Here is a 6,185-nt window from a genome sequence, read left to right as displayed (position 1 = left end):
CGTTATAGCCAAAAAACCATATAAACAATATGCTGAAAATCGGCATTTGACTGCAAAGTTCGAAGGTCCATTAAAAAAAAAAATCGAACTAACATAAACAAACGCCGCGATACGGGTCTTCTACTTTAGCCTCTATTTTCCCCCTCTTTCTCAGAATCGACCTAACTTTTGCTAACCTGAATTTGTTCCACAATGTAATCATAAAAATTTAGGGATTATGATTTCTGTAATCGAAATCATGGCAAACATGATCACGAATACCGTAATTGTAATTCTAAAAATTTTAAGATTATAATTACAGTAATTGTAATCATGAAAATTATTATTACGAATACTTTAATTGTAATCGTAAAAATATTATGATTACAATTAACGTAATCGTAATCAAGAAAATGTTGGTTGCGATTTTCTGATATTCTGTAGAAGTTTTGTAGATATGTAAATGAGCCGAAGTTTCACCGAAAAGTATGTAAAATTGACGTAAAGTTGAAATAATACAGTTACACAGCGGCCGCTGTGGTGTAGTGGTTAGCAGTGTGCGCTACCATTAGCAGGGCCTGTATTCAAGCCCGGTTCAACCCAACATCAAAAAATAAAAACAAAAAACTTTTTTTTTTAAATAGCGGTCGCTTTTCGGCAAGCAATGGCAAACCTCCAAATGTATTTCGGTCATGAAAAACAGCTTCTCCTAAATATGCAATCTCCTTTCGCGTCTTCGTAAAACCCCCCTCCTCCCCTTTGTGTGACAACCAGGGTTCGGATTTGCCTCATTTTAGCCCTTCGCTTGCTCGTTAGTTTGCTCTGAGCTTGCGCAACTCACGAGCAACAAGCGAGGCTGTTTGCAAATGAGCACTCGTTAAGTACGAGTGCACGCGCTAAGCAGCCAGCGAGCGAGTAAGCGAACGAGGGCAGCGCAAGAGTAGAGCGGCAAGCAAACGAGGGCCTCATTAGCTCTGCCCTCGCGAGCAGTGTTGCCAACTTTTCAGTTTCAAAAAGCACCAAATCTTGGAAAAAAGCGTTTTACCGCACTAAAAGCACTAAATACTTTTTTTAAATCAAAGGATACTCTTTTTCATACCAGTTTGTGGTAAACAAAAGTAAAAAAAAATATACAATATTTACATGTATAATATAATATGCTTCTCAGTTTCTTCAATAAATTTCATTTGAAAAGAAAACAATCATAATACAAAACTTGCGTTTTCCAGCTTAATATTAATTTACTTCTCATTTCTTATGTACCAATTTTTTCAGTGTTGGTTTTGAAGAAACATTGAAAAGAAATTATAAAAATATGGAAAAAAATATAATTTTGAAATGTTAGTTATGAAAAGTTTTAAGTAAAAAAATTAGATAAATTAAATTAATGATTTAGCCAGTCGCCGTTTACCAGGCGGCTGTTTTTTTTAATTTTAATTGTCGCACAGGTCTCTAGCAATAATTTGGCTTTAACAAATTGAAAAAATATCAATTAGTCGACGAGTTATAGCCAAAAAACCATTTATACAATATGCTGAAAATCGGCATTTGACTGCAACGTTATAGCCAAAAAACCATATAAACAATATGCTGAAAATCGGCATTTGACTGCAAAGTTCGAAGGTCGATTAAAAAAAAATTCGAACTAACATAAACAAACGCCGCGATACGGGTCTTCTAATTTAGCCTCTATTTTCCCCCTCTTTCTCAGAATCGACCTAACTTTTGCTAACCTGAATTTGTTCCACAATGTAATCATAAAAATTTAGGGATTATGATTTCTGTAATCGAAATCATGGCAAACATGATCACGAATACCGTAATTGTAATTCTAAAAATTTTAAGATTATAATTACAGTAATTGTAATCATGAAAATTATTATTACGAATACTTTAATTGTAATCGTAAAAATATTATGATTACAATTAACGTAATCGTAATCAAGAAAATGTTGGTTGCGATTTTCTGATATTCTGTAGAAGTTTTGTAGATATGTAAATGAGCCGAAGTTTCACCGAAAAGTATGTAAAATTGACGTAAAGTTGAAATAATACAGTTACACAGCGGCCGCTGTGGTGTAGTGGTTAGCAGTGTGCGCTACCATTTAGCAGGGCCTGTATTCAAGCCCGGTTCAACCCAACATCAAAAAATAAAAACAAAAAACTTTTTTTTTTAAATAGCGGTCGCTTTTCGGCAAGCAATGGCAAACCTCCAAATGTATTTCGGTCATGAAAAACAGCTTCTCCTAAATATGCAATCTCCTTTCGCGTCTTCGTAAAACCCCCCTCCTCCCCTTTGTGTGACAACCAGGGTTCGGATTTGCCTCATTTTAGCCCTTCGCTTGCTCGTTAGTTTGCTCTGAGCTTGCGCAACTCACGAGCAACAAGCGAGGCTGTTTGCAAATGAGCACTCGTTAAGTACGAGTGCACGCGCTAAGCAGCCAGCGAGCGAGTAAGCGAACGAGGGCAGCGCAAGAGTAGAGCGGCAAGCAAACGAGGGCCTCATTAGCTCTGCCCTCGCGAGCAGTGTTGCCAACTTTTCAGTTTCAAAAAGCACCAAATCTTGGAAAAAAGCGTTTTACCGCACTAAAAGCACTAAATTTTTTTTTAAATCAAAGGATACTCTTTTTCATACCAGTTTGTGGTAAACAAAAGTAAAAAAAAATATACAATATTTACATGTATAAATAAATACACATTCATGCTTGCCAAGTAATACCGAAGTACTGTACATTAAAACTGGTACATCTGGAGAAGGAACAATCGAATCGCAACAAACGAAATTGAATTTTAAAGGGGAAGAGTAATACTTAATGATACCCTAAGTAGAAATGAGGGAAAAAATTTCTTGTTTTATAATATAACCTCAAATATTGCGAAAAACCGTGTTTTTACACTTAGAGGTTAGGATATCTTAAAATTCTGACATGGTATAGAAATTCTGCAGCTAGATTGGTATTCAGCACCGAAGAATCTACAAAAACCGATGCACTCAGGTGGCAAAAAAAGTTAAAATTTTTCGAACTGTGTAATCAATCAATAATCAAGAAAATAAAAAAATAAATACTTAACTTATCTGCGTGCTAGCATTTTCAACGCGCATACAATTTACCAAGAACGCAAGAACGTGGGTTTGCAACTTCATCTTTTTATCAATCATGGTTTGCATTTTAGTGCATTTAAATTTTTAGATTCTTGTAAATTCAGAAAATTCGAGCCCCCACCCTAGACTTTAAAGTTTACCTTAAATGTGGGTCTACAATCTAAGACTAATACCAGATATTGTGAAAGGTTGGACTATACCTTAAAGATGACGGTTTTCTCATGGCCCACTGCACGAAGCTTATAATAATAATAATAATATCCCAACGGTTTTTACCCTCCATTCCCGCCCATCCGCACGAGGGGCGCAGTCCGCATGACGTACGGAACCAATNAGTACACATTTTCATGAGTCTATCTCTTCTTATTCTGGTACTTACAAATATCGGACCAAAGTTATAATACCATTTCATGCTCACAAAATATAAATTTAAACATTTCTTAACTTCTTCCCAGCGTATCTATTAAAATGTCATTTTCAAAAATTTCATGCATTGCTATGCCATGTCATTCCATCTCAAATATACTGTTACAGCATGTCATTGCTTCTTAGCTCAGCTGTTGTTTGCTGTTGTGTTTCTGCAGCATATTTTTAATACTGTTTACATACAGGACTAAGTATATTTTAGCTCACAGGTTATCTTTTAAGTACATAAGCCTCTACAGCGTATGTTAAGGCTTTACGTTACTCCCAAATAGATTAGGCTTCTAGGGTTAAGAAAGCTTTAGTTTGAAAGTGTGATATTAAATGCTTTTCACCATAAACGGCGCCAATTTTCAATGATTATTGCGTTTCAGATTAAGACTAATACCAGATATTGTGAAAGGATGGACTATACCTTAAAGATGACGGTTTTCTCATGGCCCACTGCACGAAGCTTACACTTTTACATGTAGCGAAGGAGCTTTCTTCAATTTTAATCGATTCCATAGACATTGATGTTGCGCCAAAAATTAAAAAATCGATGTATAGATATCATAATCGATTCGTTTTGCACCTCTATATGACAGTGGTTTGATAAAAATGTCTTTATTGGTACGCTGCCTCATTCTAAATTCCTTTGGTTTGCAAGATTACATGAGGGATTTGGAATTTTGTCGCCCTTTCATTTGGAAATATGTCACGCCTTATATAGTGGCGTAACCCTAAGTAAATACCAAGGAGTGGCATAATCCCAAATTCTAATATTGGAGTTATGCCTCTAGGGGCTATGTGACGGCACCGCACACCACATAACCCTATGGAGCTTGCAGCAATCTTGCTGATGTTTTCCGGCGAAATATTCATCATACCTTGATAAAAGATTCAGTGCCTTGTTCTTAGCTTCCTAAGCAGCCAAATATATTCAAATCTACCAACACGATCTTCTCTAGATGAAGAACACCGTTGTAATCGTTGGTCTGTAGAACGTCGCGGCCCAGTAAAATATCGTAGGGTAGCAACTTAGCAGCGAAAATATACAGTGTTCCCTGACGTGGAAAATTGTCAACTGGTGCAAAACGCTCAATTCTTCGTTACCTGTACATCTGAACCACCGTATCCCGTGAAGCACATGTTATCTTCTGGATTCTGTGACCCGTTTTTCTTTTTGGTTGACTATTTCTTGGGTTTGCCCATGTATAGGTTTCGTTGAAAAATAAAATCCTGTCCCCATTGAACCCGTTAAATTGAGATGAAAAGTAATTCTCTAAACCTATGTTCACATATCAATATTATCACAATCAAAGCTCGTATTTTAATCACCCCGTTTACACAGGCAAATCTCAGATTATTAGCCGTCAAATTTGTTGTGCTTGTTATTCTCACATCTCAATGAAAAGTTATGTTTCTTCTCTATGCCACCGTGATCACGTTTTTAAGCTATAATAAGCAATATAAATATATTTTAACTTAACATTTTATTAAAAATACCTTTACAAACCTCTTTTCCTTGCTAGCGTACATTTTTGTTTACTTTTACATTTGGCATTTCTCCTCTTTTTCGCAAAAACAAAGTAACTAAAACTAGGATGGACACCGAAAGGTTATCGGTTTAATCTGAGATTATTTTATAATTACAGATTAACAAGGGACGAATTTTATATGGGTAATCTCTTGTTATAATTACAGATTAGGGTGTTAAGCTCGAAAATGAGGATAATCTACTTATATGTGAACCTAGTATAAGTAAAACATTGCCTTGTAATATAATCACAATGATAATGGATGTACATATTGTAGATGTTTAAAACTCAAATGCTATAAACACATGTATTCTTATTACATCTAGAGTCAATACCCCCTTGGTTTTGAGTGTTCTTATGGACTCTGTTGATTTATGATATCCAAAACTGTATGCACCACAACAGTATTGATAATAGTGTGTTTTTGGAAACATTTTGACCTACTAATTACACATCATCCGTTCATTTATAGGTATGTATAAGAACATAAGCAAGTATCTAAGTACATATGTATCTATGTATATAAGCAATAGCAGTAAACATTTCGAAAATTAAGCGAATATCCTCTTTTTACTAGCATGCCGTGTTAAGTCATATCACTGTAAGATTTCAAAGAGAAATAATAGCTAGACCATGTCTCTTTAATTTCAGTTTACAAGGTGGAATCGGAACATTTTATTCTCCCAATTAATTTCATTTTCCTCTCTTGAAAGCTGTACGTAATAAATTTTCGTTTTCCATTTGGATGCCGGGGTGCACCAGACTTTCACATTTAGCATCGATGCATTCGCGCATACAGCAAACAAAGCGGCAACACTATGTAGTCCATACATATGTGTATGTACATACATACTAAAGGTTGACGCCGACAGGCTTTGCGGCGGCGGCGTGGTAAACTTCAAAAAGAATCAGCGGCGGCGGCGACGCCGGTTCTACTGCCCATAGGGTAGATTCCAAAGAGCCATGAGGCTACTAATCTTATCATGTCATCTCGTCAGCTTTAGTCATTCGCCATGCCAATTCAGATTATAATTCTATTTCATTCATTCTTTGAATTAGTTTTAAATTTAAATTACGTTACTTCCTACTTAAATTAAAATGTTGAGTGTCTGGCGCTGATGGATGGGCGAACAGAAGAAGGTCTGAGGTGTTTACATACA

Source organism: Rhagoletis zephyria, unplaced genomic scaffold (genome assembly GCF_001687245.7).
Source record: "Rhagoletis zephyria isolate East Lansing unplaced genomic scaffold, Rhagoletis_zephyria_1.1 Rzeph_scaffold_03705, whole genome shotgun sequence".
NCBI classification, from domain to species: domain Eukaryota; kingdom Metazoa; phylum Arthropoda; class Insecta; order Diptera; family Tephritidae; genus Rhagoletis; species Rhagoletis zephyria.
The sequence above is the reverse complement of the archived record's forward strand: the minus strand, read 5'-3'. Positions refer to the sequence as shown.